This window comes from Vanessa tameamea, chromosome 12 (genome assembly GCF_037043105.1).
Source record: "Vanessa tameamea isolate UH-Manoa-2023 chromosome 12, ilVanTame1 primary haplotype, whole genome shotgun sequence".
In the NCBI taxonomy this organism is placed as follows: Eukaryota; Metazoa; Arthropoda; class Insecta; order Lepidoptera; family Nymphalidae; genus Vanessa; species Vanessa tameamea.
This window is the reverse complement of record NC_087320.1, coordinates 620,768-634,380: the sequence shown is the minus strand read 5'-3', so window position 1 is coordinate 634,380 and position 13,613 is coordinate 620,768. Positions and strand designations below refer to the sequence as shown.

At 32.4% G+C, this 13,613-nt stretch overlaps 1 protein-coding gene across 2 annotated transcripts in view; it reads left to right on the top strand.

Moving 5' to 3' along the window:
- Positions 1-4,651: 4,651 nt before the first annotated feature.
- LOC113401482 (cadherin-87A) overlaps positions 4,652-13,613 on the top strand; it is a 47,711-nt gene continuing 38,749 nt past the window's right edge. For both annotated transcript variants that reach the window (XM_026641416.2, XM_026641414.2), the window contains exon 1: positions 4,652-4,967. The gene's annotated coding sequence lies outside the window, so the exon portion shown is untranslated. The remainder of the gene's footprint in view (positions 4,968-13,613) is intronic.

The window sequence follows — 13,613 nt, the reverse complement described above, 5'->3', positions numbered from 1 at the left end:
CCTGTATCCCCACTGGGAAAACGTGCACGCTGGAGGCGGATGAGGTTGTCAACGGTTGGTGTTAAAACAGCTGTTGCAAACAGTTTTATGCATTTGATAAAAAATAGACAATCATTTTCATGGTTTCTATAACTATTTATAAACCAATGGTTCTAAATAAAATAAATATTTAGATTATAAGCTTATAATGTAGGTACCTACTTTGTTTTTTTTTAAACTTAACTACTTTTTCATATTATATTTTAAATTAAAAACTCAATTATGAATGATTAAGACAATTTCTAATATAAACAATAATGTTGAAATGTTCAACGCAACTGTATATAGAGAGTGAAATGATTACGGGCGCGTGCGCAGCTGTAAGGCCGCGGCAGTTACGCTGTATTTAAGTAAACATCAACATATAATTTAAAACATTCAGAATTTCTTAATAAATATCTAATTAGTGTTACTTAAAAGGTCACAAATGTTACAATCCGTTTGAGACTTTAGTTGATTCATTATTTGGTATTTTATGTTCAACTTTTTAAAATCCCATAGCCCTATTCAAAATAAAAAATATAGGTAAGCATGACTTTGAAATAATTGAAGTGTAAATTAAAATGTAATTATGCATTAGATTCCATAGTTATGTTTTTTAATCTTCTTTTACACGCGTGAACCTTAGCTATGAAAGTCAATTTTATTAGCTATAAAAAGCCTGTTTAATATTAAAAAAAATAATAAATGTTGTCTAGATCTTGTGTTTCAAAATCTATCTTAAATATTTTAAATTTATGTTAATGTTAAAAGTAAATAACAATAATATTAGAAACATGCGTGTGCGCAACGTACTCGTGAATAAAATATATGCAAAAGTCGCTTTTATTTCCTGAAATTCACTTTTAATTGACTTTGAAAAGAAGGAGGTTATCATCTCGGCCCTATTTTCTGTGCATGTTCATTGATATATATGCCAATTGTGAATTGATTTTAAAAATATTGTTCTATTGTGTAGATTATAGGTTGAGGTTGAGGATGTTAAATAACATAAAAAGAACCAACGCTCACACTCTGTGCAGTCGGGCTGGTAATTCTAAACAAAATCGTGGATTTGTTACTTGTTCTGTGTTATTGTCGTTGTCTTTGCTTACTGTAAACTCATTTCAAGGGTTCCTATTTTTAATTAATTATACTTTGTACGTAAACTATAAACAGATTACATGAAAAGAAAGCTCAAGGGACATAACATCTTAGTTCCCAAAGTTGGTGGCGCATTGGCGATGTAAGAAATGGTTAATATTCCTTGGGTGGTGGTAACTACTTAGCATCAGCTGGCCGATTTGCAGGTCCTGTTATATATATTATAAACTAGACGACATTAATTTTTAAATAACGTAGTTTTCAATTAATCATCTTCCGAACGTTTTTTATTCAAATTTTATATAACTTGTCCAATAAAGATCCATTTACTCCAGTCCGTTGTTATATAGAGAGTGAAATGATTGCTTGCGCGTGCGCAGCTCTGCCGCATCCGTAAGTGGGACGCACTTAAGTAAACACTGTCAAGTTGTCTCGACTAATGTCTAGCTGTCTATTATAATGTAGGAAATTACTTCGTCTTTTCTTATTTGATCGGAAAAAATAATTGAATTACACATTACAAATTGTATAATTTTGTATTCCGACTAAAGTAAAAAGTATTAATTTTATTCTTTTAATAAATATTTATATACTTATGTAATTTTTTATTTCGCCGGAAAAACGTATTTACGTGCTTCCCCGACATGAAGTTTATATGAAACTCACAGGCGATAAGAGTTTCGGAATATCCATTAGAAGATAAGACCTACCCAGTCCGTCTTTTCTGAAGTCATCCCGGGATAGATGCATAACGCCCAAGCAGTTTGCCCGCCTCTAAGCTCTTATATTAAGTATCATGATAATTTTTGAAAATTCGACAAAAAACGAATATGAATCAGAATGTTTCGTACATTTCTTTCTCCTACTCTTGTACATATTTTTCATTGATTAATTATGAAAGCACTGAAGCTCGTTAGGAGCTACTAAGCCAAAGAAACGCTTATCAAACTGAAGATATACAGGTAGTATTCTGTATTTACCTGTTTTCATATATATATAAACTTTAAAACGATCTGGGGAAATATTATATAAAACTACTCTTGAAGTATGTATCCTACCCTTCACTTGGCATTAGGTCTATATTCTACCGCCAAACAGCATACTTTATATAGTTGTGTTCCGGTTTGAAGGTTGAGAGAGACAATGTAACTACAGCCACAACGGACATAATAACTTAGTCCCCGAGGCTATGTAAGGCCCATTGGAGATATAAAGAATGGTTAAAATTACGGCACCACTTGCCATCAGATGGTCATTTGTCCGTCCATCTACATATTTCATTAACTGTTTGATTAATAAGCAACGCTTATAATTCTATGATTACGTCATTGAATTTACGAGTAGGGAAGGCCAAGGGTATTCCTCGAGTGTTTACCCTCTATGGTTTTGATTGCCAAGCAACGAAACAACTATTTTCGGAAGCGTGACTGAGTGACTTTATTTACTATTGAAAGTCACGAGGGATCCCTCGTGACTGTTATTACAAATGACTCCCATAGTAACGCATTGATAATGTAGAGTATTGATCGATACTAACATTGATTAAGTAATTAATTATTATTTAAACTGTATTGTATATATGTTGTTATTTGTATTATTAAGTTATATTTTTAGTTCTTATTTTCGATTTATTTTCTGACCAGTACCAACAGTAGGACTAGTATGTGGACTAAAATTGTGTATACATACAGGCGATTTTAAATTTAAAAAGTAAGCAGGTTATATAAATATGTTCCACAACTAGGCTAAGGCTTTTCTCCCTTTGAAAAGGTTTGCAGCTAATTCTATCAAGCTACACCAATGCGGGTTGTTTAAAATCAAAAATCAAAATATACTTTATTCAAGTAGGCTTTTACAACATGCAGATTTCCTTATGATGTTATCGTTCATCACCAAGCACATTGGATAAACACTTATTAAGCACGTTGGAATTCAGCGGTGTTTGCCTGGGCTTGAACCAGCAACTAATTAATTATCGACTGAGATGCCCGCGATCTGGACTAATAGCACTTTTTAGTGACTTGATTTTAAACTACGATATTTTCCAACAACGATATGAAGATCCTTTATAGCTGTCACAAAATAATGAAAACTGCCCCACTGCGGGAAGAATTTTTTAATATCCAACAATAAAAGATCCAATGTGCAGTTTAAACACGAACAGACAAACATAATTGATTCGCGAATTTGTTTTACTGATATGAAAATTACTTATCTATAAATGAAATTGTAGTGCATGACTGCATTAGGTACTTCTGAAAAACAATCAGCACACAAAAATACCTACACTTTGATTTACTTTGGTTTAAATTATTTGTATTATTCATTAAACTTTAGTTTAAAATATCAAAACAGTTAAGGAATAAGTTAAGGTTGGTAGAGTTTTGAGTAGGCCACCTGGCCATGTATTAATACACACAAATTCTTTTTTTTTCTGAATATTAACTATACCCTCCGTTATTCCAATCGAGGAGGGAATAAAGATAAACAAACCTCAGTTTTACTTATTCCATGTGATTTGCAAATAGCTTAGCGATATTTTGCACTACCGACAGTTCTTGATTTACGAGTATATATCTTTAATATAATATAACACGATTCTGTATATGTGGAAACTACTTATATCTAGCGAGGAGCTATCTGGAAACCGCCTGTCTTGGTATGAGCATGTTATGCGGAGCAATTAAGACCATGTTGTGAGAAAGGCTTTGAGAATGTATGTGGATGGATATAGAGGTAGGGGACGACCCAAGAAACGATGGATGGATTGTGTGAAAGACGATATGGTTAGAAAGAATGTTACTTGTGAGATGACGTCCGACAGGGAAGTATGGAAGAAGAAGACATGCTGCGCCGACCCCTAGTAAAATTAGGATAAGGGCAGGAGTTCAAAAAAATTTTTTGTCAGAATACCATAGACTATTTCGTTCAAAAATAATACTCAATAACCTTTTAAAATGACCAACACAAAATGAACATTAATTAAAGGGCTTAAAATGATAAAACATTGCACAGGAATCCTCGTTCCTAAGTGATTAGGATTTTTAAAATTAATCCCTTAAAAGAATTAAATGGGGGTTGGAAGTTTGAATGGGGAATCGTTATTTCAGATGATTAGACATGAGTCAAAGGAAGTTACAAGAACACACTTTGACCAGTTTGGAAATGGTTTTTTATTGTTAGCAACAACAACAACATGGACTTTAAGTGTAAGTTATATTTTCCCTAAGTCTATCTTAGTATAGATACTGTATAGACAGGTAGCGCCATCTGTTATTTAAGTACAAAACTAACTGTACACAGAATCAGCGCCATCTATTAGCCGCGCTCTTAACTTAAGCATTTAAATCAATACTTAATTGTATTATGTTTTTCGGCTCCCACGCTAGGAGCGCTGTATTCAATTGATTTCCCTGCGGTGAACTTATGAATTTTTCTATCTCTTTCCACTCAGCTATAGTACAGTGCGAGTAAAAGAGAAAGGTGATAAATTTAGCCAGTACAACTTTGCATGAACTGAACTGTAAACTTGTTATGATGTCAGCCGTCAGTTGTAAACGCAATACCACTGTGGCGCGTTAAGAGTACATTTCGTGAATTAAAAATAACTTAACGTGTGTTTTAAACAAAAGTAATTATTAAAACTTATGTAATTCTAACACGCGTGTGTTATAAACGTTGTGGGTGTGTGTTTTTAAATATAATTGTGTGTATTGTGATGCTGGTCTTACGGTTAACGGTATCTGCCTGGTGAGGTTGTCTGAATTTTAAAGCACACTTCGATGTAGGCTGCAACGCGGAAGACGGATGTGCAACCATGTGTTAATATTGAGTCCTTTTTAACGGTAAGATATTATATATATACCATTGTTTTGGTATGTTATATACAATTATAAAAAAATAATCTTTGTATAAAGTTTATGAAGTATAGGATTTTTTAAAACGATTCCCCCGTTATATTCGAGTACCTATGTCATTTCTTAAATTATTAACACAATTTTATGATTAGTAAGTAATCAAAGTAAGCTCGTCATTTACTACAGATAATAATAATTATGAATATTAACGTAAAAAATTTACTTATGCATTGTGTAAAATGCCTTAAAGCTCAGCATGCATTTATGCGGATTGCTGAGCAAGTTTCCTTGTTGGTCTGCGTCTGCGCACGCCGTAATCACGGTTTTTATTGGTATTTGCATGAGTTACATGGCGTAGCTTAGCACAATTACATTCAATTATAAATGTATGTTATTCGTATTAGATCATTTATTAATCATTGACGGTTACTAGAAGGAATTTATGTTAAGAATTGTCTACATTAAAAAAATAATTTGCTTGTTACTACTCTAGGCCTTTGTGAATTTCCGTCCGTGTGTGTATAACCTTAACTAAGAAATCTTTAAGATATTTGGTCAACCCCGTATGTGTATTGCAATTTGTCGATTTTTGCCGATAATGTAAAGTCGGCTCAAGACGAGTACCTTATATTTATATAAAAACATACACACAATTCCAAATAAGTGACAACAAAATGTATAAAAGATACCCAATTAAGACATACATAGTTAAGTTGGTTAAATAAAATTTATTCCAAATTCTTAAACAAGTGACTTTAATTAAACTGTTCTCACAAGACAAGGTTAAAAGCTCAGCAATTGCCTTTTATTTAGGTATGTAACGAAAAAACTATTCGCCGTGAAATTAAGTATGATAAAACGCGTCACATAATAAAAGATAAAATAAGATCATATATGTATAAACATATAGGTATTTGGATAATGATTAATACTTTGTCAAGTAATTTCACTTAAAGTTCTTGTTATAGTTGGAAACATCAATGGATGCGACGTTGTCATGTAACAAAGAAGTTAACTGTACTCGAAATATTTCTTTAAATTCAATGCAGTTTATATAATTGTAATCGGTTTTCACGATATTGAGAAACGAAACTAAATCTATTAAATAGTATTTGCTGATGACAATCTGATTTTCTGGTTTTTTTCGATTGTACGTCAAATAATATCATATAGGACTATCCAGAATACCTACCTTAGCAGAATACATTCTCAAATGTAGTCATTTCAGTAACGTAGAATTTTCACAAATCAAATAGAATTTTTGAAATTGAATATTGGACAATCCGACGGCGAGCCTTTCATACTTTCGAATCTAGCATCAATAGCAAAAACAAAATTGAACTGCACTCATTGTCGGTACAAAACGAACAATTGTGCTACAATATAAAAACCGGAGCATTGCTTAGTTTTAAGATGTCTAAGTTATTAAATCAACGGTTATCCGTGTATGATCCGATATATACTTTGAAATCAAATTACAGGACTGATAATAATTATTCATTGATTTTGAGAAGTCTTTACTTCGAGTTGAAAACGAAAACCAGTGCTGTGATTGACCATCCACCTGTTATTTAATAAAAAAAAGTTGCGCATTAATTCACACAAGACATTTAAATTAATAGATTTCAAAATAAATATTCGAATTATTATTTATGCTTGTAATGCTTCCAAGAAATACCGAAATCGAAAATTATTGTAGTAAAATATTTACTTACGTGGAATTAATTTTGGCTACAATGAGACCAAAGAGAGTGTAGATCGACCTTGTACGAAGGTCCGCTTCGCCATTCCCGACTGGTTTGTCACACACGGAGATCCGAATGAATCACACAAATAACATTTCTCTATCTGATAGAAATTGAACTGTGTGTAGCGAATATCTGTTTACTAATTCGAAAGGATAATACATTTCTAGATCTTTTAATTATAATGATTTTGATTATGTTATTAACGTGATCAATTATATTACTGAACTTGTTGATTATAATATTTATTGCTTTATTTAATCTAGTTAGTAGTTAATCTCTAGTATTTTAGTATTATAAAATTATTTTAGTAAAAATATACCTGTGTATTGTACCTAAAAATGCATGTTGTGGCCGTCTTAAAGAGTCGCACGCTTTAAATTAAGTATAAATATGTTTTTATGTATAACATGTGTAAGTGTAGTGACTGTTGATGGTCCTTAGTAAATAAATAAATAAATAAAAAGACTGACCTTTCAGTATTAATAAATTAAATACATGATTATATTCGATCATTATCAATAGTAAATATATTTCCAATAAATGACATCCGATGGACTTTAATATATAATTACAATAAATTGATACGCTACCGTTATACATAGTGTATTTATATATCCCTTTAATTATATACTCCATGCGATTTGCTAAAAAGCTCTACTTTATAATGCACTACATGCCGTTGTTGATAAACGTCTCTATTTATAACACAACACTGTTTCCCTCAACTACATACAGACATGTAACCGAAACTTACTTCCAAAGTTCCGATAGCAACTTCGGCGACATTCAAAACGCCATTTTAATCGTGAATCTATAATGAATACAATAATATTCAAGATCTCGATCTGTGATATCGCGTCTATTTAATATTAAGTAATTAATTTAAACATTTTGAAACAGCGTGGTGATCTACAGACTAAAACTTTGTGAAATGTTTACTATGTCAAAAAATTTAATTGTCTAACTAATATTATTAGGAAATTTTCTTTTAAGTTTAACTATACCCGTGCACAGGTCCCGTTCTTAAATAATTATTGAATATTACTACTAGACTGTATTAGTAATATAAATACCATACTGTATTCAAACCGTAAGAGGAGAAAAGCCAAATATACAACATTTGACAGCAAATTGACGCGATATCATTGGTCGAGAGCTCGATTAATCTGTGATACTCACTATGGATTTGCAAAAAAAATGACGTTTTGACCGTCGACGAAACTGTTATCGGAATTATACACGTAAAATTAAAATGTATATAAGTAGTAAAGTGTAAAAATGTTGTATTATAAATAAATATATATTAATGATAAAGTCTTAGTAGTGCACATTATAGCCGAGTTTTAGCAAATCGCATGAAATACGTAAATCTAAGGTTTGTTTATCTTTATTCATACTTCGATTGGAATATGTTATTGTGTGCAAGTAAAAACTTTATATGCGAGAAATGATTTCAAGTTCAACTCTTTGTTTTCAATAACCGCCACCAAGTTCAACCGCAGCGAGTTTCCGACTCAACAGTCAATACCTGTATTGGCTTCCTGGAATAAGGTATTCATTTCTGTGCTAAGATTTCACAGACATAAATAACCTCGCCTATAAAAAAATAATAATGTCATTTTAAAAAGACATTATTACAATGTACATGATTGAAAAGCTTGGACTGCGTTTTCTTTGATTTCCATACAGGATGTATAAATATAATTGTATTATATAGACGTAAGTTTCTTCTTTTAGGTCAATATTAAGTAACTACAGAGTTTCTCACCAATTCTAATCGGTAATATCGATATTCTGAACCGGTGGTAGCTTGACATTCTACGTTTTGCTTATATAAATAATCTTCATACTCAAATATATAATCTTTTAATAATTAATATAGTTATTAAATATATTGCAATGTTATTATGTTTCCATGCAATTTTTTTTCTTACAAAATGTTTAACCAACGACACTAATAAACGACTAATGTCTCGGCCGCGAAACTTCAAAAGATTTTTTAGGGATTTCGAAACCTATGACAGGTTTTGTTTTGATTTCATTTCATTGTAAACTGGAAGTCACTCATCTACATTATGCGCCAAATTATGAAACATTATTTAAATGAAATTTTTAATGTCAAATAGTATACATGAGTTCAGTAAGGATTGGTGTTTGTCGATAGCAATTATCTTTAATTTTGTTTACGTTTTTCATTTTTTCTCTCTAAAATTAATTATTGGTTAAATTGTAACGATTTAGTAAATTGCAATCAAGAATCGTCTTTAATTTTCTGCACATCTACGGCTGAAGCTTTTCAAAATGAGACCATAACCAATTTTGTTTGTGCAGCCATCGTCCCATAATCACTGGGACAAAAATCGGCTTACGCAATTAATATATAAGAAGATACAGTTTACCTCGAATATTTACTTTAATATCAAAATTAAGAATACAATATATTCATCTACATACATTTTATTTACAATTTGATCGTTACCTCTGACTACTAGATGGCGCTGTGTCAAATGTTTGATATTCCTACATCGCGCTGGCAAGTTTCCTTTCATATAGAGGATTAAGAAGATTGTATTTAAGTGTTTGGTTTTCAGTGGAATTTAGTTGTTTTAAATTAGTGTACTGTACACTATCTTAAGGATCCTGTTCCTCATCCTCCTCCTTTTCATATTACATAATATAATACTTATTTTGTAATTGAAACGATGTGTATTGTGTAAACTCATAAACTGTATGCACAGATACTACCAGTATTTTAGGGTCAGTCGCTTGTGCCCTTGGGAATGTCATGTCTGGATTGGTTCTCCGTTACGATACGGGTGGAATGCTTGAGACGCTCGTGTATTTGATTAACGGATGAACATAACAAAAATTATATAATTGGGCTGTTACGGCACTTGTTGACATCGTGTAAACAGTCCGTAAATGTTCCACTGCTGGGCGATAGCTACTTTTTTTCGGAGGTTTCTCTACCAGCCCCGTCTTATGCACATGAAGCGCCTTCGTGCAAGCAGTGTTCTGGCGATCTCTTTTCGCCACCAAAAATATGTTTAAGAGGGTCCAGCTGAAAACCATAGTGTTTTGACTCAGCTACACTGAGCTGACCTGAGCCTTCATCCACACTAAATCATTCATTTACTTACGAAGTCCTTTTTTATTTTACCGCAAAGCACCTAAAGTAATGTCAAAGGAATTATAAAAAGTACATTTTTGCGTCTGTCGTCTTAATCTGGTAACTTAACTATCGGGAATCGATTATCGTCCGGTTACAATTCGGTATATAATATTTCCTTCGCTATTGTAATGACACTGTCTTACAAGCGCAATTTTCATTGCTATAATATCAGATTAATAAAATTTTACACAAATCATACATAAGCTTTCCAATGCTTCGAATTAAATTAAATTTTGCATGGTACTTTATCCCGTGGCCAACATCTAATATGAAAAACGTGAACGTGAGATTATTTTTTTATACACAGCATTGGCAAAATGCCCACCTGATGATAAGTGGCCACCACTGTCAACGCCAATTTTCCACCAATGGGAACTGAGATGTAATGTTTTTTGTACCTGCTCACTTACCATTAAAATCAGAATACAACAATACGAATTAGCGCTAGACTTAATGATGAGTGGGTTGTACCTACCGAGATAGGCTTGTACCATTGATTGTTAACACTGAGTTTATTTGCTACATTTTTACAAGACATAAAAGAACTTAAACTATCAGATTTGTTTTTTATGTTAGAGGTGGCAAGCGAGCACGAGGCTCACCTGATGGAAAGTGACTGCCACCGCCCATGGACATCTGCAACACCGGGGGGCTTGCAGGTGCGTTGCAAAAGATGAAGATGATAACAAAAATAAAATTTTATATGTATGTCAGAGGTCCAAAAACGATATTGGGTGCCTTACATTATATCGGAACAGGATTTATCTGCGATATACTTAGAAACAAATTGCCCATTCGATACAATGCACGAACATAAGTTCCTATAAAAAAGCAATTTACAACGAACGTGAACGAACGAATCCATAATTGCTGCGATGAATGGTAGCGAATAATCGACGTTTGAAGTCGCTTTGAACTAGTTACGAACATCACGAACGACACGAAATGGACACAAGCAAGACATGAATGAGATGCTCGGATATCACACGTACATGTATGCAAATACGTGACGAGATTTGGAAAGACATGTTAAGCAAATCTTTTTCAAACCGGCTCTCAATTTCGTAAGTCATATTAATTGATTACAAATTGAATAAAATTGACACACTTAATACTTATATTAAGATGAAATGAGATTAGGATAAATATCTATCTATACAGCAATACTTTTGTTGTTTCTATGGTGAGTGAGCCAGTGTATATATATATTTATATTCATACTTATATAATTGTATATTGTATATTGTAACTACTGAGTTTCTTGCCGGTTCTTCTCGGTAGAATTTACATTCCGAACCGGTGGTAGTTTTACTTTAAATAGTTTGTTAAATGACGATTCAAAAGTGCTTGTAAAAGCCTACTTGAATAAAGTATATTTTGATTTAATTTGATTTGATTTGAGTGTTATTTTAGATTCAAGGAATTTAATATGTTTCTAAGCGTGGCCATTGCGATGTGGGAATCATGAACATTTCTTGAACAACTCCATTTATCTTTCACTTTTATATAAATGACCTGCAACATATGCGTAATAAACAAAGTTAGTATTGTTTGCTGATGATAATTATTTAATTTTTAAAATAAAAATATGTCTTTCAATATGAAAATGTTATATAAGATATAATGATATAATAAGATGTATCAAAACGAATTTAATTTTAATTGGAAAAGTATTACATGTTTTAGGAACAACAGACTTCCTCTTCTGCAATACAAAAATGGTATTAACATCGGCCTGCGTTATCCCGTTCGTGCAATCTATAATTTGGGACCAAAAGATTCGTTAAGATATAAATTTAAAGAAATAAAAAATCAATCGCTTCTCAATTAGTTTTTAGTTTTTGCAGAAATTGTGACGTAAATACTATTAATACTAGGAATATTAACTTGTTACTTCAATCACCCTATTACACAGGGTTAGTAACTATTTTGTGGGACAAGGTATACGTTTTTACAAAAATATTAAAATTAAGGAATCGTTAAAGAGCATTTATGTGCTAAAGAATATTACAACTAATGACTTCTTAGTTGATTGCACACTTTCGAAATGAGACGATCATCTCCAAACTGTATCAAGTATTCGATTTCTGGCAATAGTCAACGTACAGTACGCGGCGTGTCATATATGTTAATCATTGGTAACAAAAAATAGGCTTGCAACGCTCGTCTTTAATAAGAAATAATTAAAAAAGGTAAATTACTTGGAATTTTTGAAAAGTCAAGCGATACATTTGCCAGATGATGAGAGATACATATGTATTTGACAAGAGTCTGTCCGCTTCTTAATATCGGTAATTTTCAAATCAATATATGTCTATAATAATACAGTCAAAAACTGAATATGTTATTTTGTACGGAATGTTGATGAGGAGATAGTGTTTTTAATTTCTGCACGTTCAATGTTTCGGTAATCAGAAACAAAATAAACTTCATTCAACAGGGCTCTTACGAGCACGTTTGAATCAACTTTGTATTAAGAAAAGGTAAATAAGAATAGATAAAATTATCTTTTTAATAGTTACATATACTACAACAGTAACAGCCTGTAAATTTCCCACTGCCGGGCTAAGGCCTCCTCTCCTTTGAAGAGAAGGTTTGGAACTCATTGCTTCTGCTTCAATGCGGGTTGGTGGATACACACGTGGCGGAATTTCATTGAAATTAGACATATGCAGATTTCCTCACGATGTTTTCCTTCATCGTCGAACACGAGATGAATTATAAACACAAATTAAGCACATGAAAATTAAGTAGTGCTGGCCTGGGTTCGAACCCGCAATCATCGGTTAAATCTCTTGTATATACATAGCACGTCATATTTTTGCTCAATTATCGATATCAATATTCATTTAGCTGTCTCTTTTCAATGAACTATTATTGTAAAGGTAAGACAAAGACGATATTATCTATAAAGTGTCTTGTCTTTTAATAATATTTTAACCTTTTATTGGCAATACAATGGCATACGAGCAAGTTTTGTTGAATAAGTTTTATAAATTCGATGCTTACTGCATTCGACCTTTAAAATATATTTTTAAATGTCGTTTTTTTTTTTTAATGCTTTGCAAAAGGTCAATGTTATCCCGGTGTGCAAAATGAGTCATAATTGATTCATTAATAAGTTTCTTCTTCAGATCAGTTAGGAATAAGAAATTTTATTGTAATACAAATTATTTGAAATACCTATAATATCGTACAATCTTTAACGGTTAGATAAATTATTTATTGAAAAAAATTAAGTAACAGCTTATAATTTTCCACTGCTGCACAGCTGGGCTGCTTTCATACGGGTTGGATTTACGTGGCAGATCCACAATGTGCAGGTTTCCTCACAATGTTTTCCTTCATCGACGAGCAAGATGAATTATACATACAATTAAGCACATTACTTCAGTAGTGCTTGCCCCGGGCTTAAACTCAGAATAATCGGTTAAGTTTCACGTCTTGTAATCACTGAGCCATCTCGGCTCTCTAATAACAACTACACACCATTTGATTTGCTCAAAGAGTTATTATCAGAAAATACTTATTTTTTATCAAACAAGAATTTTATTTATTTGTCGCATATTACGTAATCAGCTGTTGAAGTCGATCATTATGAATGCCTTCGTTAGACAGTTTAGCGCTCCCCTCCGGCTTCGACAGCCGGGCTGATAACCCGGTCCGCCCCTAACCGCACCCCGGCCATATAATATTGATATAATACCTAATCAT